Source organism: Triticum aestivum, chromosome 5B (assembly GCF_018294505.1).
Source record: "Triticum aestivum cultivar Chinese Spring chromosome 5B, IWGSC CS RefSeq v2.1, whole genome shotgun sequence".
Lineage (NCBI taxonomy): Eukaryota > Viridiplantae > Streptophyta > Magnoliopsida > Poales > Poaceae > Triticum > Triticum aestivum.
In genome coordinates, this window is record NC_057807.1 from 295,023,670 (window position 1) to 295,049,154 (window position 25,485).

Sequence of the window (25,485 nt, forward strand, 5' to 3'; positions counted from 1 at the left end):
GAAACCGTAACCATCTATTGATCAACGAGCTAGTCAACTAGAGGCTTACTAGGGACATGGTGTTGTCTATGTACCCACACATGTATCTGAGTTTCCTATCAATACAATTATAGCATGGATAATAAACAATTATCATGAACAAGGAAATATAATAATAATAACTAATTTATTATTGCCTCTAGGGCATATTTCCAACAATCAAGTTCCCAGGCTGCAAAGGGCCAGGTAATAGGGATTGTTCTTAAGGCAGTAGGAGACATATGACTTTGGTTGGCAAAAACCTAACAACCCACACAACGTTGGACAAGGGCCTGTGCGTCTGCTCGGGCCATTAGCCAAAAAAAACCTATCCTGAAAGCTTTGCTTATGAGGGCCCGAGCTGCGGCATGATGACCGCCTAGACCTTCATGTATTTGTGCCAAGAGTTGTCGTCCCTCTTCTTTGGCGATGCACCTTTGAAGGACTCCGGTAGTGCTCTTTTTGTACAGTTCACCCTCATGCACTTTAAAGGCTTTAGAGCGCCGAACTATGCAATGGTCTTCATTTTGATTGTCGAGAACCTCCTGCCTATTAAGGTAGTCCAGGAAGGGTTCGGTCCATGGAGCAATAACAACCATGATCTCATGAGCAGAGGGTGTTATTTCAATATCCGATCCCCCGACGGTATCTATCTTGTGTTCGGCTGCCGGGGGTGTGACCAGGTCTGTACTAGATTCTCTGCTCTCACCCCGCCATACTATGGATGGCTTGAAAATCCTTTCCACAAAGGTGTTAGGTGGGATAGGGTTGCACTTAGCGCCCATGCGAGCGAGTATGTCGGTCGCCTAGTTACTGTCTTGAGCGACGTGATGGAATTCCAATCCCTTGAACCGAGCTGATATTTTTATTACAGTGTTTTGGTATGCCTCCATTTTTGGGTCTTTTGCATCGAACTCTCCATTGACCTAGGATTTTGCAAGGTTTGAATTGCCGTGCACCTCGAGGCATTGTATACCCATGGAGACAGCCATGCATAGACCATGTAAGAGCGCCTCGTATTCGGCTGCATTGTTGGAGTTCGTATACATGATTTGTAACACGTAGCGGACTGTGTCCCTGGTGTGGGATGTCAAGATGACGCCAGCCTCTAGTCTGGCTAGCATTTTGGAACCGTCAAAGTACATAGTCCGGTTGGAGTATGAAGTATACTCTTTCGGGAGTTCGGCTTCCGTCCATTCGGCAACAAAGTCGGCCAGCACCTGAGATTGAATAATTTGGTGTGGCTTGTTTTCTATTTCGAACGGTAAAAGTTCGATGGCCCATTTGGCTATGTGGCCGGTGGCGTCCATGTTGTTAATAATGTCATTAAGTGTTACTTCCGATGTCACTGTAATCGAACACTCTTTAAAATAGTGTCGTAGTTTTCGGGATGCATGAAGACCGTATAGGCTATCTTTTGGTAGTGGGGGTATCGGGATTTTCATGGTGTTAGGACCTCCGATACATAATAGACTGGTTTTTGGGTGGGGAATTTATGTCCCTCTTCCCCTCGTTCAACGACGAGTACAACATTGACTACCTGGTTGGTTGCTGAGATATACAGCAACATAGGCTCGCCAACGCCTGGGGCGGCTAGGATTGGTTGCTTGCGAGTAGGGCCTTGATTTCTTCCAATCCGGCTATGGCAGCATCTATCCATTCAAAGCTATCAGTGCATCTTAGTAGCTTGTAGAGTGGTAATGCTTTTTCTCCTAGTCTAGAGATGAAGCGGCTGAAGGCCGCGATGCACCCTGCTAGTTTTGGACATTTAGCTCAGTTGGTATACCAATTTTGACAAGGCTCTTATCTTAGCTGGGTTTGCTTCGATTCCTCTATAGGAAACAAGAACCCTAGCAATTTTCCGGCTGGAACGTCAAAGACACAATTCTCCGGATTGAGCCGTATGTCGCATGTCCGGAGGTTTTTCAAAAGTGAGGCGAAGATCGTCGAATAGTGTTTCAACGTGTTTTGTCTTGATGACCACATCGTCCACATATGCTTCGACTGTTTGGCCGATTTGTTTTTCCAAGCATGTTTGAAACATAAGTTGGTAAGTGGCCCCGACATTTTGCGTCCGAAGGGCATAGTGTTGAAGCAGAAAGGGCCATACAGGGTGATGAATGATGTCACAGCCTGATCTGACTCCTTCATTTATCCGGAATAGGCATCTAGGAAACACAATGAATCATGTCCTGCAGTTGTGTCAATGATCTGGACAATGCAGGGCAACGTGAAAGGGTCTTTAGGGCAAGCCTTGTTGATGTCTTTGAAGCCGATGCAAAGGCGCCATGATTTGTCCTTCTTTCGTACCATAACCAAGTTGTCTAACTAATCTAGATGTTTGATTTCCCTGGTGAATCTGGCTTCTAGCAGTTTGGCTAGCTCTTCTCCATGGCTTGACGCTTGGGTCGGAAAATCGCCAAAGTGTCTGCTTCACAGGTTTGAACCCCTTTGATTAGTTTAGGCTGTGTTCGGCCAGCCTGCGTGGATGCCCGGCATATCTGAAGGGTGTCAGGCAAAAAAATCCCAATTTACATGCAATAATGTGCATAAAGCGGCGTCCACTGCCGGATCCAGCTGTGCTCTGATAGATGTTGTCTTGTTGGGGTCCATCGGGTGCAATTGAAATTTGACTATTTCCTCTGTTGGCTTAAAAGAGGTGGATTAAGGTCTCTTGTCGAGGATCACATCGTCCTTGTCCATCGTTGGACCGTGGGTGGTTAGTTCTTTGGCTGCTAGGGCTTCGGATAATGCCTCGAGGGCCAAGGATGTGGTTTTCTTCTCGGCGCGAAGTGCTTTGTCCGGGTCGCTCGAGATTGTGATGATTTCGTTGGGTCCGGGCATTTTAAGCTTCATATACCTGTAATGGGGTATAGCCTGGAAGCGTGAGAAGGCGCCCCGTCCAAGGATGGCGTGATAACCACTGCTGAAGGGAACCACATGAAAGAGTAACTCATCAGACCTGTAGTTTTCGGGTGTGCCGAACACCACATCTAATGTAATTCTCCTAGAGCATCGTGCTTCACGACTGGGGATGATACCGCAAAAGGTGGTATTGCTTTGCTCGATGCGTGTTCTATCAATCTGCATTTTGTCAAGCGTATCTTCATAGATGACGTTAATCCCACTATCGTCGTCCATGAGCACTTTAGTAAGCCGAAAACCGTCCACAATGGGGTTTAGGACTAGGGCGGCTTGTGCTCGGACTGTCCGAGCCTTTGGTTCATCTTCGGCGGTGAAGGTTATTGCCGCGTCGTTCCATGGGCTTAGTGCGGCAACTTGGTGGACTTCGACGAGGTCGCGGAGTGCCCTTTTTCACGGATTATTTGAAGAAAAGGTCTTGAAGAACGTGAGGACATTGAAATCGTTCCTCTTTGGGGAGTATTTCCCTGGAGTGATGTCGCGAGGATGGCCTCTCCACTCTTTGCTACCTACCGTAGTACCCAACATGCTCGAAGGCTATGGGTTGGGTCTATGCTCGGGGTCGCATGTATCATATAGGGCTTGTCAAGGTGTTCGTCAAGAACGGATCTATATCTTGTAAAGGGTTTATTTTCTCTGCCGATAGACTAATGATCGGATCTCCCACTAGGGAGCATCCGTTTAGTCCGGGCCATATACTACTTAAACGCAGCGGGCTCCAGTTGAGTTTTCTGGGCCTTCTATGTGCTTTCCATCGTGCAATACTTTTGCACTACCTGTGACAATTCCGTGAAGCTATGTATGCGACGATGGATGAGGGAATTCAGTATTCCCTCATCAATTGCGATGGAAGATCGAAACTGCATCGTGGTCGCAGCAATCTTAGATCTTGCTTTTAACAAGTAGGAATCTGGCCCAAAACTGGTGGCCCATTTCTTGAGGTTGTTGTCGTACATACATCAAGTCGTATATGCTGGAGGCCCTGAGTTACTTGGAGAGTATTGATTGTGGTGGGCAGGTGGGTTAAAATTTGAATCCCGGCCCACATTAGTGCTTGGAGCTTGAAAAATCTCCAAAGTGACCGATTCAGATCCGAGGAGGTCGAAGTGTCCCCCTAATCCAGTATCCAAACCAAAGTTCAGGGGACTTGGAGTCCCGCCTGATGGTAGAGTATCCGGCTTGAGAGGTTCAGAGATCCGAACATATTTTGTTCTCAACATAGGAGGAGATGTGTCCTCGGCTCATTCTTCAACGACTGCTACCAGGTGGGTGATCGGCGGGCTTAAGCTCCATCCGACCATAATCTATAGAAACCCCCAGGGCGGCGATGCGGTCCAGCAGCTCGTTTAAGGACGACACATCTGCCAGATCCATCTTTTCGGAGTTCTCGAGACTGATGCGAAGACGGTTTTCGGCAGTTGTAGGGGGGTGTTGTAGGCTTGACGGCCGTACATGCATCTATGATGAAACCGCCGAACTGGAGGGTCTTCCCAGAAGCCAGGCCCCCTTCAGAGGTAATGTGGTTGTTGATGACTAGGCGAGCCATAGATCGCTTTTTTCGGGAGTACACAACAAAGCTCTCAATGAAAGCACCAATGTCGGTGTCAAAATCGGCAGCTCTCGCGTAGGGGGGGGGCATGTTTTGTGACTAAGGATCGATGGTAACAATGGACGATGGGACACAATGTTTACCCAAGTTCGGGCCCTCTTAAAGGAGGTAAATCCCTACGTCCTACTTGATTGTATTCGATGAGTATAGGGGTTACAAGAGTTGATCTACCTCGAGATCGTAATGGCTAAACCCTAGCTTGTCTAGCCTATGAGTATTATCAGGATAGCCTCTACGAACTAACCCCTCCGGTTTATATACACACCAGAGGGGCTAGGGTTTGTACAAAGTCGGTTTCAGAAGGGAAAGAAACAATACATCCAGACTCTAATCTTGCTGTCCACGCATACAAGAGCCCTTCCCGAACACGGAGTGATGGTCCTTAGCTTTATCCTCATGGCCCATCCAGTCCGGCCCACATCCTAGAGCCGGACACCTGAGGACCCCCGAAACCAGGACTCCCTCGGTTAGTTCCATTTAAATCATGCTAATTAGAGTCCAAAACAAGGGCAAAAGAGTTTGGAAAAGTAGATACGATGGAGACGTATCAACTTCCCCAAGCTTAACCCATTGCTTGTCCTCAAGCAATTCAGTTGGCAAACTGAAAGTGACAATGAAAAACATTTAACAACTTTGTTTGATATTGTTGTTGCAAATATTGTCTAGCCAATATTCGGATTATGAACTAACCATATTCACAATAACATTTAGGTCCCACATTTAGTCATATCAATGGCATAATCAACTAGCGAGCAATAATAAGATATCTCGGACGACAACACTTTTTTCAAAACAATCATGATATAATATAACATAACAGTATCTCGCTAGCCCTTTCTGAGACTGCAAAAGATAAATGCAGAGCACCCCCGAAGATCAAGGACTGACTGGACATTGTAATTCATGGCTAAAGAGATCCAGTCACAGTCATACTCAATACTGCCTAAAAACAACGCATATGAATGACAATAGTGCTCTCCAACTGGTGCTTTAATAAGAGGATGATGATTCAACAATAAAAGTAAATAGATAGGCCCTTCGCAGAGGGAAGCAGGGATTTGCAGAGGTGCAAGAGCTCAAAGCTTTGAAATAGAGATGAGTATAATTTTGAGTGGTATGCTTTCATTGTCAACATAACGACCAACATATCTCACTATCTTCCATGCTTGTTACATTATAGGCGGTTCCCAAACCGAATGGTAAAGTTTTTACTCCTCCTCCACCAGCAGACACACTCCATGGCTAGCCAAATCCACGTGTACCGTCCATGCCAACAACAGTCCTGGGGGAGTTTTGTTTCATTATTATATTTGATGTTGATATTGATCATATGATTGGGCATCCCAATTACCATCCACTCTCTCGTGAATGACAAGCGAATAAACACTCATCTTGAGGCTAACCCACCTAGCATGGAAGATACTGACATCCCCCAATCACTACATGAGCGATTTGGGCATACAAAACATATTATTATTTGAAGGTTTAGAGTTTGGCACTTGCAAATTTACTTGGAACGGCAGGTAAATACCGCATATAGGTAGGTATAGTGGACTCATATGGAACAACTTTGGGTTTAAGGAAGTGGATGCACAAGCAGTATTCCCTCTTAGTACAAGTGAAGGCCAGCAAAAATATTGAGAAGCGACCAACTAGAGAGTGACAACGGTCATAAACATGCATTGAGGTTAATCAACATTGAGTGCAAGCATGAGTAGGATATAAATCACCATGAACATAAACATCGTGGAGGCTATGTTGTTTTTGATTTAACTACATGAGTGAACATGTGCCAAGTCAAGCCACGAATCATTCAAAAGAGGATACCATCCTATCATACTACATCATAACCATTTTAAATGCATGTTGGCATGCAAGACAAACCATTATTCACTCCTAGCTAATTAAGCTTGGCATGAGTAAATATAATCTCTAATTTTCATTGCAAACATGTCTCATTCATAATGGGCTGAATCAGGAATGATGAGCTAATCATATTTACAAAAACAAAATAGGTCGAGTTCAATCCAGCTTTTCTTCATCTCAACCATTTCATCAAATATCGTGATTATTGCCTTTCACTTGCACGACCGAACGATGTGAATTATAGTAAGAGTCCACATGCATTGGACTAAGCTAGAATTTGCAAACATTTATTCAGAGGAGAAGACAAGGTAATATGGGCTCTCTGTTAGATCAACAATAATGCATGTGAGATCCACTCAACATTTTCATCGTGGTCTTCTCCTTACGACCCAAAGAAAAGAAAAGAAATTCAGAGAAACACATTGAAATATTTTTGGAGTTTTTGTTTTTCTAAAGAAAGCAAATTAATGAAAAGAAAACAAAAACGAGAAAAATTGTTTACATGGGAAAGCTCCCAACAAGCAAAAGAAGAACAAGAAATCTTTTTGGGTTTTATTTTAATACTACAATTAACTAAACTTGAAAGAAAAACTAAAAAGAAGCGAGAAATATATTTTTGGATTCTCTCAAAAAATTTGAACTCACAAGAAAAAAGCAAAAAAAAAATTATCATGGATGGTACAATGAAAAAGTATGAACACCGACAACTGGAATGAATGTGTGATGCATGAATGTAATGTCGGTGAGAAATACGTACTCCCCCAAGCTTAGGCTTTTGGCCTAAGTTGGTCTATGGCCACAGTTGGCCTGGATAATATCCAGAGTTGTAGTTGGGGTTGTACTCGATGGCAGCTGCCACCGCTTGGCAGGCTGCATCATGAAGGAGGGAGGTGTCCCTTGCCCTCTCATACCTATCTGCCTCCTCTCTGGTTATGAAGTATCTTCGTTTTACCCGAAAGTCAAAGAAGGCAGGAGTGGGAAGCGTAATATAGAAGACGCGCTCCCTATCAAAGATTACTTTGTACTGGAATGGCGATTCGCCTATCTCAAGAAACTGGTAACACACCATAGCATCATAATCAAGAAAAACGGGTGGCAACTGAGGATCATCATTTCTTATGGGGACACCAAGATAGTCAGCTAAATAGGTAGCATAAATTCCACCAAAGAAATCTCCGTCTAAAGCATTATTATGTAGACGACGTGCAACAATAGCCCCTAAGTTATATTGTTTATCATTCATTACAACACTCTTAAGAACACTCAAGTTCGAAGCGCAAAGGTGGCTATGGTCATGTTTACCATTAATACATCTTCCTATGAAGAGAGCTAAATAATGTAAGCCAGTAAAGTGAATGCTCCCCATAGTAGCTTGTGTTATGCTTCTAGTTTCTCCTACTGTAATGCTAGCAAGGAACTCAGCATAATTAGATCTACGAGGTTCAGTACAAATGCCCCATTGTGTAATTTTGCATGCCTCATTAAATTCCTCAAGGTCCATGCGATATGACTTACCATAAAGATCGAACAAAACAGATTGCGTACCTCAGCGGTCTGAGTACCTGAATCTGCACACAGAAGACTCGGTGAGGTTGTAACATTGTGGCCACTTATCTGATAAGAAGTCCGTCAAGCTGGCATTGTGCACGTACATATCCAATTCTTCCTTGAAACCTGCACGAGTCATGAAATAATCCGATAGCCATTCGCAGGGTCGTACTAGGGCTTCCCGCGGTGGTTCAAGGTCCAGCTCACGTATCGCAATCCTTGGGGATTTCTTCTTTGAAGAACCACCTTGGAACATTTTCCTCATCATTATCTTCCTCTGAAAAATTTCTGAAATTTTTAGTGGGTCAAAATAAAAGTGAATCAAACTCAACAAAATTGATAGCAACTTCTCCCACAGGTGTCTAGAGGCTATATCATGCAACAAAACTACTTTGGACCATATAAATTTGACATGCAAGCTCAATAACAATGTCACCACAGTAGCAAAAATTTGCAATATGTAAAACACTAGAAAAAAAACTAATTGGACCATTGGAGGAGTCACATACCTATGATTAATCCCCCAAAACAGTTTTATAAATGGAGCTACAAGCAAGGAGATCGAAAATGGCAGCAAGATGAGCAAGAACACGGGTTTGAGCAATGGTGTGATTTTTTCTGGTGGAAGACGAAGTGGATGGGTGGCTGTAATAAGTGAGTGGGTCCTTGTCGGACCCACAAGCCTCCTAGGCACGACCAGGGGCTGGGCGCGCCCTGTGGGCATGTGGCCCACTGGTACACCCCCCCGAGGTGTGTTCAGTGCCAAAAATTCTTAAATATTCTACAAAAAATCATACTAAATTTTAGGGGCATTTGGAGAACTTTTATTTTTTCATCATTTCTTATTGGACGGATAAATATAAAAATAGAAAAGAAATAGCATTTGTACTTTGATAATTCTAACTAACAATAAATAAAACATGGGTACAGAAAGTTGTGGCTCCTAAATTCGTCCATCTCATGCCCGTCAAAAGGAAGCCATTAAGAAGGTTGATCAAGTCTTATTAACAAACTTCTTCCTAATGACATGAGACCGAAGAATTTTCGAAAAACACTAGGTTACCTCAACGGGGATATGCATGTCCCCAATAATAAGAATATAATATTTCTTTTTGACAGTAGGAATAGGGAATTTAAAACCCCCAATAGCAATTGTTGGAATTTCTCCAATAGAGTTGATACTATTCACTTGAGGTTGTTTCTTTGGAAAGTGTACCGTGTGCTCTTTACCATTAACATGAAAAGTGACATGGCCCTTGTTGCAATCAATAATAGCCATTGCAGTATCAAAAAGGGTCTACCAAGGATGATCAACATACTATCGTCCTCGAGTATGTCAAGAATAACGAAGTTTGTTAAGATACTAACATTTGCAACTACGACAGGTACATCCTCACAAACACCGATGGGTATGGCAGTTGATTAATCGGTCATTTGCAAAGAGATTTCAGTTGATGTCAACTTATTCAAATCAAGTCTTTGATACAAAGAGAAAGGGATAACACTAACACCGACCCCAAAATCACACAAAGTAGTTTTAACATAGTTTCTTTTAATAGCGCATGGTATAGTTGGTATTCCTAGATCTCCTAGTTTCTTTGGTATTCCACCCTTAAATGTGTAATTAGCAAGCATGGTGGAAATTCCAGCTTCCACTATCTTTCTTTTATTAGTAACAATATCTTTCATATACTTAGCATAAGGAGACATTTTCAGAATATCAGTCAAACGTAAGCGCAAAAAGAGAAGTCTAAGCATTTCAACAAAGATCTCAAATTCTTCATCATCCTTTTTCTTGGATTGTTTAGGAGGAAAGGGCATGGGTTTCTGAACCCATGCTTCTCTTTCTTTACCATGTTTCCTAGTAATGAAATCTCTCTTATCATATCTTTTATTCTTAGGTTGTGGGTTATCAAGACCAACAACAGGTTCTATCTCAACATCATTATCATTACTAGGTTGAGCATCAACATGAACATCATCATTTCCATTATTACTAGGTTCATGTTCAACACCAGATTGTGTCTCACCATCAGAAATAGAAATATCATTTGGATTCTCAGGTGTGTCTACAGTAGGTTCACAAGAAGCATGCAAGGTCCTATCATCTTTCTTTTTCTTTTTCGATGAACTAGGTGCATCAATATTATTTCTTTGAGAATCTTGCTCAATTCTCTTAGGATGGCCCTCGGGATACAGAGGTTCGCGAGTCATTCTACCCCTCTAGTCATAACTCTAACAACACGATCATTCTTTTTACTATTCATCTCATTAAACAAATCATTTTGTGCCTTGAGAACTTGTTCTACTTGAGTTTTTACCATGGAAGCATGTTTGCTAACAATCTTGAAATCATTAACAGTTCTAAACATATAGTCGCCCAAGTGTTCAGGCATATAAGCATTTCATTTCAATTGTATACTAACATGCATTGAAGTTTTCTTGTTTAACAATAAAGTTATAAAATTCATCCAAGCACTGACTAGCAGATTTATTATAAGCAATATCGCCTTCATCAAATCTATCAAGAGAATTTACCTCTACTACCTATGTCGGGGTATTAAGACCATGTATTTCTTCAATAGGTGGTAAATTCTTAACATCTTCATCTTTAATTCCTTTTTCTTTCATATATTTCTTTGCCTCTTGCATATCTTCATGACTAAGAAATAGAATACCTCTCTTCTTCGGAGTTGGCTTACGCAGTGGCTCGAGAAGAGTCCAATCATTATAATTGCTCAATATATTATTCAATAATTCTTCAACTTGTTCAATAGTTGATTCCATGAAAATACAACCAGCACAACTATCTAGGTGGTCCCTAGAAGCATTGGTTAGTCCATTATAAAAGATATCAAGTATTTCATTTTTCTTGAGAGGATGATCAGGAAAGGCATTAAGTAATTGGAGAAGCATCCCCAAGCTTGTGGGAGACTCTATCCTTCAATTTGCACAAAGTTAAATATTTCCTGTAAAGCAGCTTGTTTCTTATGAGCAGGAACATATTTTTTAGAGAAGTAATATATCATATCCTGGGGACTGCGCACACAACCAGGAGCAAGAGAATCAAACCATATATTAGCATCACCCTTTAATGAGAAAGGAAACAACTTAATAATATAATAGTAGTGACTTTTTTCCACATGAGCAAATAGGGTGATTCAACCAAAGTAATTAACTCAGGATCGATAGAGAATTCAAAATCCTTATCAGTAACAAAGATAGGTGAAGGAGCAAACTTAGGATCATATTGCGTTCTAGCATTCAATGAATTTTCTTTCCACTTGCATTATAATTTCTTAAGATCATCTGTATCCTTACAAGCAATAAATTCCCTAGCTACCTCTCCATCCATAACATAACCCTCAGGCACCTCAGGTAATTCATATATAGGAGGAGAATCATAATCTTCAGTTTCAATAATTTCATTTTCTTTAGCTCTAGCAAGTTGTTCATCAAGAAATTATCCTAGTGGCACTATATTATCAAGCAAAGTACAAGCATCATCATAAGTACTATTCATAGAAGAAGTAGCATCATCAATTACTTGCGACATATCAGGATTAATAGCAGGTGTAGGTGTCGCATGCTTACTCAAAACAGAAGGTAAACCAAGTGTAGAGCTAGATGGCAGTTCCTTACCTCCCCACGTAGTAGAGGGAAAAATCTTGGTTTTGTTATCTTTCATATTCCTCATAGCGATCAACAGATATAAATCCCAAGTGACTCAGCAAATAGAGCAATGCTCCCCGACAACGGCGCCAGAAAAAGGTCTTGATAACCCACAAGTATAGGGGATCACAATAGTTTTCGAGGGTAGAGTATTCAACCCAAATTGGTTGATTTTACACAAGGGGAGTATTAGCAGTTGAGTTATCATTTCAACCACACTTGAAAGACTTAATATCTGAAGCAAAGTATTTAGTAGCAAAGTAGTATGATAGTAACGGTAACAATGGCAAAAGTAACAGTTGAAGTGTTGTAGTGATTGTAACGGGAGTAGCAACAAAAGTAACTTAGCAAAGATTAATATGTGAAAAGCTCGTAGGCATTGGATCAACAATGGATAATTGTGTTGGATAATATTCATCATGTAGCAGTCATAACCTAGGGCGACACAGAACTAGTTCCAATTCATCAATGTAAGGTGTATTCCATATATAGTCATACGTGCTTATGGAAAAGACTTGCATGGCATCTTTTGTCCTACCCTCCCTTGGCACCGGGATCCTAATGGAAACTAAGGGATATTAAGGCCTCCTTTTAATAGAGAACCAGAACAAAGCATTAGCACTTAGTGAATACATGAAGTCCTCAAACTACGGTAATCACCGGAACGAATCCCAATTATTGTCACCTTGGGGTATGCAGATCATAACACGTAATAGGAGTCTACAACTTGCAAGATCGGATCAAGAACACATATATATTCATGAAAAAAACAATAGGTTCACATATGAATTCATGGCACTCGGGACCTAATGACAAACATTAAGCATAGCAATGTCACAACAACATCAATCTCAGAAATATTGGATACTAGGGATCAAACCCTAACAAAACTAACTCGATTACATGATAAATCTCATGCAACCCATCACCATCCAGCAAGCCTACGAAGGAATTACTCACTACCGGTGGTGAGCAAGCCTATGAAGGAATTACTCATTACGATGGCGACGGATTCCCCTCTCTAGAGCCCCAAATGGACTCCAGATCATCCCCTCACGATGATAAACAGGAGGCAGCGGCGGCTCTGTATTGTAAAATGCAATGAATCCTTCTCTTTGATTTTTTCCTCCCCAAATAGGAATATATAGCGTTGGAAATAGGGTCGGAGGAGTTCCAGGGGCCCCACAAGCCCACAGGGCGCACCCTAGGGGGGTGGGCGCACCCCCAGGGCTTGTGGCCTCTGGGTGGCCCCCTCTGGTATATTTTTCGCGAGTATTTTTTTATTTATTCCATAGAAATTCTCCTTCTATTTTCAGGTCAATCCGAGAACTTTGATTTCTGCACAAAAATAACATTGTGGCAATTCTACTAAAAATAGCGTCATTCCACATTAGTTCCATTCAAATCACGCAAATTAGAGTCCAAAACAAGGGCAAAAGCGTTTGGAAAAGTAGATACGATGGAGACGTATCACACCCCAATCATGATCATTACAATAAGTAGTGGTAGCAAAATTTGCATCCCCAAGCATGGGGTTTTGCATATCATTAACACAATTGACATTAATAGAATTTATAATAACATCATTGCAATCATGCCTTTTATTCAAGGAACTATCATGAATCACTTTACAAATTTCTTCTTTTAACACCTCATCACAAATTTCGGATTCACGAATTTCAAGCAAAACCTCATAAAGATAATCTAGTGCAGTCAGATCCTTGCAATTGGATCATCATATTTGGATCTTCTAAAAAGATTAGCAACTGGATGAAGATCCATAAATCTCTTTTCTTCTGAATTGCAATAAACACAATTATGCCAATCAAACGAGCAAACAAACCAAGTAAGCCATAAAGGCAAACGGAAAGAAGGCTAATAAAAGGCAAATAATTATTTGTTTTCTAAAAATGTTTTAGAAGTGGGGGAGAGGAAAACGAGAGGTAAATGGAAACTAATCTAATGCAAGAGATGAGAGTTTATGATAGGTACTTTCTAGGCTTGATGTAGAACCTCCCCGACAACGGCGGAAGAAATTCTTCTTGCTACTTCTTGAGCTTGTGTTGAGTTTTCCCTTGAAGAGAAAAGGGTGATGCATCAAAGTAGAGATAAGTATTTCCCTCAGTTAAGAACCAAGGTATCAATCCAGTAGGAGGCACAAGGAAGTCTCCAGTATATGCACCTGCACAAACTAACAAACACTTGCACTCAATGCAAAAAAAGGGGTTGCCAATCACTTCACGGTCACTTGCAAGAGTGATATCTAATAGAGATAGGTATAAAAGATTATAAAATTAAGTAAAATGAGGGAGGTATTTTTCGTATTTTTGGTTTTATAGATCTGAAAATATATGATGGAAAATAGACTCGGGGGCCATAGGTTTCACTAGAGGCTTCTCTCTTGAATAAAGCATATGCTGGGTAAACAAATTACTATTGAGCAATTGATATAAAAGCGCATAGTTATGACACATATAAGGCAATGATCATGAATATAGGCATCACGTTCGTGACAAGTAGACCGAAACGATTCTGCATCTACTACTATTACTCCACACATCGACCGACCCCTGCCTGCATCTAGAGTATTAAGTTCAAGAGAATGGAGTAACGTGCTACTTCTTGAGCTTGCATTGATTTTTCCCTTGAAGAGGAAAGGGTGATGCAGCAAAGTAGAGATAAGTATTTCCCTCAGTTAAGAACAAAGGTATCAATCCAGTAGGAGGCACAAGCAAGTCTCCGATATATGCACATGTACAACTAACAAACACTTGCACTCAACATGAAAAAGGGGTTGTCAATCCCTTCATGGTCACTAGCAAGAGTGAGATCTAATAGAGATAGATTTAAAACAAAATAGAAGTAAATAAAACCGGCGAGTTTTTTTTGTGTGTTTTTGGTTTTATAGATCTTAAAATATATCATGGAAAATAGACCCGTGGGCCATAGGTTTCACTAGAGGCTTCTCTCTTGAATAAAGCATACAGTGGGTAAACAAATTATTGTTGAGAAATTGATAGAAAAGCACATAGTTATGGCGATATCTAAGGCAATGATCGTGAATATAGGCATCATGTCCGTGACAAGTAGACACAAACGATTCTGCATCTACTACTATTACGCCACACATCGACCAACTCTTCCCTGCATCTAGAGTATTAAGTTCAAGAGACCAGAGTAACACATTAGGCAAGATGACATGATGCAAAGGGATAAACTCAAGCAATTGATATAAACCCCATCTTTTTAGCCTTAATGGCAACAATACAATATGTGCCTCGCTACCCCTACTATGTCACTGGGTGAGGACACCGCAAGGTTGACTCCATCACAAAGTACCTCTCCCATTGCAAGAAAAACCAATCTACTTGGCCAAACCAAATCGTTCGATTGGAGAGAAATACTAAGATATCAAATAATGCATATAAGAATTCAGAGGACAGACTCAAATAGTATTCATACATAATCTGATCATAAATCCATAATTCATTGGATCTCAACAAACACACCGCTAAAGAAGATTACATCGGATAGAACTCCAAGAACATCAAGGAGAACTTTGTATTGAAGATCAAAGAGAGGGAAGAAGCCATCTAGCTAAAAGCTATGGACCTATAGGTCCGTGGTAAACTACTCACACATCATCGACACGGCAGCTAGGTTGATGTAGAGGCCCTCCATGATCGAATCCCCCTCCGGCAGATCGCCGGAAAAGGCCCGAAGATGGGATCTCACGGGAACAGTGGCTTGCGGTGGTGGAAAAGTATTTTTGTGGACGCTTCTGATGTTCGGGGAAATTTGAGAGTATATAGGGTGGAACTAGGGTTAGAGGACCTCCAAGGAGCCCACAAGCCTAGGGGCCACGCCCTGAGGGCTTGTGGCCTCATCGGGACTCCTCTGGCCCTCTCTCCAAGTTACGTAGGTGTCTTCTGGTCCAAGAAAAATCACCATAAAGTTTTATTTCATTTGGACTCCGTTTGATATTCCTTTTTGAAAAAGTCAAAAACAAGGAAAAACAACAACTGGCACTGAGCACTAAGTTAATAGGTTAGTCCCAAAAAATGATATAAAATAGTACCAAAATACATATAAAACTTCCAAGATAGATAACATAATAGCATGGAACAATCAAAAATTTAGATACGTTGGAGACGTATCAAGCATCCCCAAGCTTAATTCCTGCTCGCACTCGAGTAGGTAAACGATAAAAACAGATTTTTTGATGTGGAATGCTACCAAACATGTTTATCAATATAATTTTCTTTATTATGGCAAGAATGTTCAGATCCATAAGATTCAAAACAAAAGTTTAATGTTGACATAAAAACAATAATACTTCCAGCATACTAATAAAGTAATCATGTCTTCTCAAAATAACATGGCCAAAGAAAGTTATCGCATACAAGTTGTCACCGATCTTGTGTGAATTAACTAGTTTGATATATGCAAGGAGTATTGTTGTCACAAAAAGTAAGTAATTAACAAGCAAAGTAAAATAGGAAGAGCAAGAAACAAAGAACATTAAAGTAAATTATAGGAAATAACGGTGAGTTTTCTACAATGAAAAGGTAAGGTAGAGAGAGATTTGGGCCATGGTGGGTATAAAATGTGCCAATGCCACGTATAGTCACCTATTCATTTGATTCTACCACTTGTAATATATGCTCGATAGGCCAGTCACTCTTGAATACACCCTCCATTCCAATGAATAAGAAGCGCACACAACCTGAAATTCAACTTTGACCATAAGTTAGGCCAACCAAATATTGATTATATTTGATAAAATTATACCATTGAATTAAGTTTTCAGTGTTGTAATATTTAAGTCACAAAACATATAATACTATTCTAATTTATGGCAAAGTTGGATTCTAGGAAGCGTGCATGCCTTATTCATTGGAACGAAGGTTGTAGTTAGACTTGCCAGTATCATTTGAATCCGTTTTCTTGTCTCCCCGTTATGATATGCATGGTCAGATCGACAATTAAGTCATTAGACTGGGCCAACGCTTACATGTCATGGCTTTTGGTAATCTTTGTATTGTCTTCACTCCTCATATTGTTTTCTACTGTTTTCTTTTCTTGTTTTAAAGTTGCATTCCTTAATAGTTTCTGTATATATACCCCCATGTAAATTTCTTCTATTCCTTGTATATTTGTAACTCTTTTTTATTTAATAAAGAGTTGTGAGGTTGTTTTCTTGCAGTACATCGTAAAAAAAATGTTCCTCACATAGTGTGTTCATGTAGACTTATCATGTTCCTTGCTTATTTAAGGTGAGACCAACAGGTTAGCAATGCATGATCATTTTGTTTGTGCATGTAACTTGAATAAAGCACGTTTATCATGTGGAGTGTCACGAATGTTTACAAATTCAACTTTCAGGTGTCGGTTGTCACATCATACTTTGAGATCCAACTTTGCATGTGGCAAGGTGCCATCATCAGAAGGATTTGAGATAGTATGAATTCGAACATGCCATACTTTGTATTCCAGATATATACCACATAGCGAATAGGATTTCAAAAAAGAATTCATTGTGTACATCACACTAGGGAATTTCTGCATGCAAGCAAGCTTAGGTTATGCATGTGTCATATATTGTCCATAATTCATTGTTCAGAAAACTATCTGCATTTCACAATTTGTCTGCATCTATATTTTTGATGGCTAAATGTGTTCGTTTGGCACCATCTTCTTCGCATATTTAAGATGTTCCTAAGAGGTTTGCAGTGCACAATCATTTTCTTCGTGCATGTATCTCGAAGAAAGCACGTTCATCATGTGAGGTGTCATGACTGTTTAGAAATTCAAGTTTCCGGTGTCAGTTGTCACAACATACTTTCAGATCTTACTTTTCATGCGACAAGGCGTCACCTTCAGAAGGATTTGAGACAATATGAATCCAAACTCCATACTTTGCTTGTGCAAGTATCTTCAAGAAAGCACATTGATCATGTGAAGTGTAACGAGTGGTTACAAATTAAAGTTTACTGTGTCGGTTGTCACATGATAATTTGAGATCTCCGTTAAAAATAATAAGTGGAATGTGCTATATCGAGACCACGCACATGCAGCCATGTTGAGCGTGAAATGTCGCCACGGTAGAAAATATATTGCTCAAACCCTGTCAATTTTTTTGTTCTAACACTCGCCTGATTCCCGTGTCTTCTGGAATAGCCGAAAGACTTCCCAACTGCTTTGATCGGTTTCCTCTTTTGCACGAAAAATTAACGATCACATTCCTTTTACCACATCCATTTGCTCGTTCTTCCCTGGTTGTTTCTTATCATCTGCCACGAACCCACACCGCCTCCCTGTAGCCATGGATGAAAAAAAACTAACAACAGAGACCCACCACATCACTGCCCATGGGACAACTGTGCTGGAGATGGTGTACACCAACGAGTCATATACTATGGAGCAAGTCATTGCCATGTATATGCAACGACTCTAGGAGTAGAAGAACAATCATCAGCCTTGACCTCGAGTACACCCGTTCGAGCATTACGAACGATAAGGGGTCATCATCATGCAACTCACTATGCATGAGCATGTCCTCGTGTACCACTACTGCAGGTCCGAGCGGTGCTAGGTGTTAGTCGAATTCCTGCTACGCAAAGCAATAACTTCCGCTAGCATGGTCACCAAGAGAAAGAGGATCATGCTTGCCCGTGCATCGATCAGAATTCCAGACGGACACCACATCTATATCCAAAAGCAATTCTATATTAAAGGTGATGGCTAAGTGGACCCCATGAGTGACCTTGCAATGGTCATCATCGAACCCTCGTACAAGAACATGAAAAAATTATTCCCAAAGGACAAGCACCAGTACTAGGAGTGAAAGTCGCTTTCCCCGCTGCACCTTGAGTACGCAACGAAAACTGGGCAAGTTAGCTATGAGTTGTACTGCTTGATCCCAGTTATTAAGGATGGGATACGTCACCTTCTCCAACCACCATCAACGGAATGGTTTCGCCCCAGTAAGAAAACATAAGATGGATATTTGAGCGGATGGAAGCACTGGAAGGGAAACTACGGGTGTTGAATTGCTAGAACTTGGTTGTATACATTCAACTAGTATGTTAATTTATATTGAGTGAACATATGTTCTAACTATGATTGTAGTACGTCAAAGATCTTGTGTTTATTGTATTACTTATTTACGTTGAACATAGTGGTGTGGTGATGTACGTCAAAAATATGTGCTTGTATCCTTGTTAATTTTTTGTATATATTTTCGTAAATCGTGTGAACACTTTTGGAAATATTTGTAAAGACTTTCAGAAATAGTACAAGGGCTTTCAAAAAATTCAATACCTACTTTTCAAAATAGTTTTAGCGATTTTAGAACTTTGAGTACCCGTTTCGAAAGTAGTGTGAGAACTGTTAGAAATATGAAAATTTGATCGATCATTGTTATTCAGAATTATAAACAGTGACTCTTGGCGTGAACGACCACATGGTATACATGTTTGGTATGGAAAATCATTTAATTTGTAAACGTAAACTTTTGGTATGAAAAATGTCATGTATTTGTCTAGTACTATTGCGACACTTAACGAGCGATGAAGACAAGCACACTATGGTTATTTTGGAAACTATACTAAAAAAGCAAATGGAAGTAATGTACTATCACGTCTTCATGTTGCCGTCAGATTTGGAAAACATGGTGCATGCTTAGTAAGGTTCATCCTTCAAACTGTTTCGACAACCTCCTCGTCTCCAACCACGATTTAAGCAGTTGCAAAATTCCCTCTCCAATACAACCAACCCATCATCTTTATCATTTAACTCTCTCTCTCTCTCAACATCTCTCGTCTCCTATCACTAGCACCATTTCTCCTGGTAGATCTATTAGCCACCTCGGCGCAACAAGATGGTGCTATCAGGCTTGCTAGTCCCGTTCATGCAGGAACACCGTGTCCCAATCCATGGCCGCGACAACATGAACACTGTGTACACCAATGACAACAGCATTGTCCAGCGCTGGATACCATAGACTGAGGAGTTTCTGGATATCTGTCAAGTATGGTTCGTCCGCATAGATGTTGAGTACATCGCCGAGCGACGAAGGGGCAAATTCATGTCAAAGAGCAGAAGACAACCCTCATCTAGATCTCGTACGACACGAATTGTCTCCTGTAATAGGTATGCAGTCTCAAGGGGTGAGTACGCCTCTTCGTTAGTTTCTCCTCAAGGACAGATACACATTCATTGGTTTTTGCATCAAGGGCGACATGGACGTGATGCGGCCCTAGAACATCAGGGTCAGAAACTATGAGGACATCCAAGTCGAATGGGTTGACCCGGACGGAAATATGGCTTTTGATTCGCTCACTAGCGTCGCTGGATTGCTCGTTCATAACTACTACCACACCAAGAAGAAAGGTTTTGATAAGGCTCATCACCAAATCTGGGCTAAGGAACTGTGCGACGAGCAGATCGAGTACTCATACAGGGATGCATATGCATGAAGCCGCATGGAGTCAGATCGTTCTCATCAAGTAGGGTCTGCTAGAAGCAAAAGATAGAAAAGTGATGAGTGCTATTCACGCAAGCATCTAGAAGACAGAGTAGAAGAAACTCAAACTTAAGAAGGCGCAACGTAGAAACAAATTTGGATAGAATAGTACATGTGTTATGTATTTTAAATTATGTTGAAGTTGTGTGTTTCATTGTTCTAAATTACATCCCTGTTAAATTAATGGGGGTTTAGATGTGTTAACTGAAGTTTCGAATGTTCAACATGATCCCTACATGCTTGACCACATGTTTAAGGTGAATCTTAGAGGTGTCACCACATGTTCAAGTAGATTCTAAGAAGTGTGTGATGCAATACTTTTAAAAAAATGCATTTCATTGTCATGAGTGTTTACAAATCGATGATGTAACTTGAAGTTTGTGATGCAATATTTGAGTATGCAAATAAATGGCTAGTCCATCTACCTTGTGTGTGTCACACATGATTCAAATGGAGGTGCCACACATCCTTCTTCGCATAGGCCTGGAGATGTCGTGTGAGTTGACGGGAAGCATGCGAGCATGCCGCCATGCATGCTCAACGGAGGTGAGCCCTTTGACCATCCGCCTGTTCGTCTTCCTCCCGATTGCCTCCTTAATTGCGCCCGAGCCATTGTATAATAGGTTGCGTACTCACCGCCATTGCTAGCATCCTCTCCAGCATCTGATTCCCCCCTCTCCTGCCTCCAATCAGCCAGACCTCACCATACACTATGGCGCATCACGATGATCTATCTCCAGTCTTTCAGTTTCTGGAGGAATACCCGAGCCGGAGGAGTAGGAACAGAACGAGCTTCGGGATGTGCCAGCGCTAATGCGTGCACTACCGCCCGTGCATGAGCCTATGCCTATGCACGCTCTTGTCCCCAGGCCGGTTCTAGTGCCCTCCATAGTTGCATGGGATGCCGCCCTTGACCGCTTCCTTGCATCGTCTATGCCCATGCACACGCCTGTCCCTGTGCCGGTGCCAGTGCCCACCTCAGCAGCATGGGATGCCTCCCTCATTTGCATCCTTGCAGCGCTGCCAGTCGCCACCCCCTCGCCCTCTACGGCATGGGATTGGCTCCAACGGGCGGCATGGGACTGGCTCCTAGAGGTGGAAGTCCATAACATTCTGGCCTTGCTGGAAGCTTAGCCTGACGTCCCAGACTAAGTCGACGTCGATGCAAGACGCCACCGCACCACAATTAGTTGTTCATTTAACTATTATAGTTCAATCACATCATGACTGAATGAATGTTATTGTTTGATCAATCGAGTGTTGTGCTAGACTGAAGAAGGGAAGTAAACATCTTTATTTTTGATTACTAAAATTTACATGTAGTGTCAGTGAACATAGTACTCCCTCCGATTCGGAAAAAGTGACATGACTTTAATTTAATTCAAATTTGAACAAAAGACATGACATGGTAGAGGTACGTACCGTTGGTGAAAACCCCATCTCGCATTCATTTTGAATAGTTGTTGATCATGCATTATGCTACTGATTTTCATGTTACAAATTTGTATTAATCAATGAACGAATTAAATGAAATTGATCAAAAATGCAAAAGTGAAAACGTGAAAAAAAATGAGGCCCTGGGATATCCAACCCATGATCATTACGGTTATAGCATTACTGCCATAGCCATCCACGCTATGAAATCGGATGTAGATTTATTGGGATTCTAATGTATATTAAAGAAGCAGCTAATTCAGTACTTAGATCGTCAGGCGGATGATGGACCCATCGCCTATGTTTGCCTCCTCGCATCCCTTGTTAACCACCTCCACTTTGTACCCACTAGTTCAAGTTTGCATCGGTTTCATACTGGCAACAACTCAAATAAGAAGCGGTTACATCTACCAGTGAATCCTAGAGAAAACCCCAACATACCCTTTCATCGACGATGGTGCACATGCTCCCTCCCACCCCCACATCTCCATACTCGACTGATGCCGCATAGGTCACCTCAACACCCAAATGGTGAGCCCAACTGAACCCACCCCCTCCTGCCCTCAACCAACACCATCCAATGTTGCGTCCGATTTGTCCACCTCAGCAATGGCACCGAGTCAGGCACTCAGCTCATCCTCGAGGAAGATAAAACCCATGGCCGAGGAGATGGGCGAAGACAACCATGAATGGGCCCCGCAGCAAGTGTCACGACAGTTACTCGCGGCTAGACCCAGCTCTAAAGTTAAGTCATCTCTGGAGTTAAGTCATTTCTAGAGTTAAGTCATCACTGGAGTTAAGTCATCTCTGGAGTTAAGTCATTTATGGAGTTAAGTCATTTCTGGAGTTAAGTCATCTCTGGAGTTAAGTTGGCTGGTCACAATCTTAAGCCGGCTACAACCATGAGCCGGCTACAATCATGAGCTGGCTACAACCATGAGCCGACTAACAACCATGAGTACGATCATGACCCAACATTTGAGCTGGCTACAACCATGAGCCGACAACAACCATGAGTATGATCATGACCCGGCTACAACCTTGATCCGGCCTACTACAAGACCCGGAGCAGACGACCATGAATGGGCCCCGCAGCAAGTGTCACGACAGTTACTCGCGGCTAGACCCAGCTCTAAAGTGAAGTCATCTCTGGAGTTAAGTCATTTCTAGAGTTAAGTCATCACTGGAGTTAAGTCATTTATGGAGTTAAGTCATTTCTGGAGTTAAGTCATCTCTGGAGTTAAGTTGGCTGGTCACAATCTTAAGCCGGCTACAACCATGAGCCGGCTACAATCATGAGCTGGCTACAACCATGAGCCGGCTAACAACCATGAGTACGATCATGACCCAACATTTGAGCTGGCTACAACCATGAGCCGACAACAACCATGAGTATGATCATGACCCAGCTACAACCTTGATCCGGCCTACTACAGGACCCGGAGCAGACGAAATTCCACCAAGGAGTCCAAATACAAGATGGAGACCCCAAACTTGGAAGAGATGGAGAACTTAGAGGACTTAGAGTAGGACTTCGACTGTGGGTATAACCCATAATCTTTTGTAACCCCAGGGACTCAGCTATTATATATAGTGAGTCCATGGGTCATTAGAAGGGGAGGGTAAGGGATAAGTCATAGAGACAAGTCATAGAGAAAAGTCAACATCTCTCGAGATAGAGGTAGCAAAACACTGCCTTTGTAATCGATATCATCATCATCATAAATAGAAAATCAAGCATGATGTAGGTTTTTACCACCTCCTCGAGGGTCCGAACCTGGGTAAAACTCCCGTCTCGATTCTGATCACCCCCATGCAAGCTACTACCCCGTTGCGATGGCCTGACGACTAAGTCCTTTTTCGAGGACATCTGCCATGACAAAACCACGACAGTTGGCACCCACCGTGGGCCTTGCGCACAAAGGTGTTGTATTCTTGGAGGGAGCTCTCCCAAGGATCAAGAAAATTTGTGGTCGGCCATATGAGGAAGAACCGGTGCGGAAAGATCAACATCGACGACTTAACTTGGGGTCCTGAGACCGACTCGTCGGAGTCATGATTCCGGGTCATTCTTCAGCAAAACCGACGACTTCAACGGTCATGATTCCGGCTTTGAAAGAGTCGCCCATAGAGGAGTCAACCCTGGAAGAGACAGAAAAATCCAGCTCAAGGAAAGTTCGGCTTAGAGAAATCCGGCTTAGAAAAATCCGGCTCAAGGAAAGTATGATTTAGAGAAATCTGGCTCAAGGAAAACCTAGCTTAAGACTATTCTCAGAAAAATCTGGCTCAAGAAAATCCTACTCTCAAAAAAATCCGGCTCAAGGAAAGTCCGAAGAGCGGGAGCATATAGTTAATATCGACGACTCGATTTGGGGTCCCGAGACCGACTCGCCGGAGTTAGGATTCCGGGTCACCCTTCAGCAAAATCGATGACTTCAATGGAAAAGAGCCGGCTCTGAAAGAGTCGCCCATAGAGGAGTCGACCCTTGAGGAGACAGAAAAATTAGGCTCGGGGAAAATCTAGCTTAGAAAAATCCAGCTCAAGGAAAGTGGGGCTTAGAGAAATCTGGCTCAGAGAAAATCTGGCTCAAGGAAAGTCTGACTTAGAGAAATCTGGCTCAAGGAAAATACAGCTTAAGAAAATTTCATTTTCAGAAAAATCTAGCTCAAGAAAATCTCTCTCTAAGAAAAATCCAGCTCAAGAAAAATTCGGCTTAGAAAAATCCGTCTCAAGGAAAGTTTGGCTTAGAGAAATCCATCTTAGAAAATTCTGCTCAGAAAATTCTAGCTCACAGAAATACCGGCTCTTAGAAAAATTCAGATTTGTGACCAAAAAATTCCTGGTTACCCGAAAAAGTCCCAGCTCCGCCGACAGATTATTGCTTTCGCCGTTGGCTCAAACCTCCCTCTGGGTAATGGACTTGCAAATCCTACAGGGTCCTGTACAACTTCAAAGACTCCAATCACTAAATATTTGTTGGTTTATACAACATCATCAAACGCCAAGGTTGCCAAAGAAGACTAGTCGCCATGATGCACAATCTAAACATAGGTACCCCGCTTTATTGGCTGATCATATTATGATCAATGGAATAAAGCCAACTTATCTGGACCGAGATGTTTTGCAGTAGTAGCTTTGTCTCCCGTAAATCCAATGCTGAGCTTTTCCATGATCATATGGTCACTTGGGCGCTTCCAACTCACCGAGTTTAGCAACTAACATCCCTCTTGACCCATCATATGCTGCCATAATACTTGGTTAAACCTACTTGTTAGATTGATGCTACTCCAAAAAGGTGACACGATTGTACTTTAGATAAGTATGCCTATCATGGCTTGTATTGACCCTGAACTTATCAAAGTTAAAAACACATGCTTGAACTACTCAAACTACAATAATCACCGGAAAGAATCCAACTAATGTCACTTTGGGGTATGCAGATCATAACACGTAAAAGGTGCGTATAACTTGCAAGATAGGATCAAGAACTCAAATATATTCATGAAAATATTAAGGTTTTAGATATGAAATCATGGCACTTGGGCCCTAGTGACAAGCATTAAGCAAAGCAAAGTCATAGCAATACAATCTCATAACATAGTGGATACTAGGGATCAAGCCCTAACAAATTGAATCGATTACATGATAAATTTCATCCAACTCCATCACCATCCAGCAAGCCTATGAAGGAATTGCTCACTCCTGGTAGTGAGCATCATGACGTTGGTGATGATGATGACGATGGACCCCCCCCCCCCTCTTTGGAGCCCTAACGGTCTTCAAATCTGACCTTCCGATGAAAACATGAGGTGCGACAGCTCCGTATCATAAAACGCGATGAAACTTCTTCTCTTATTTTTTTTCCTCGGGGTAAAGTTATTTATAGGC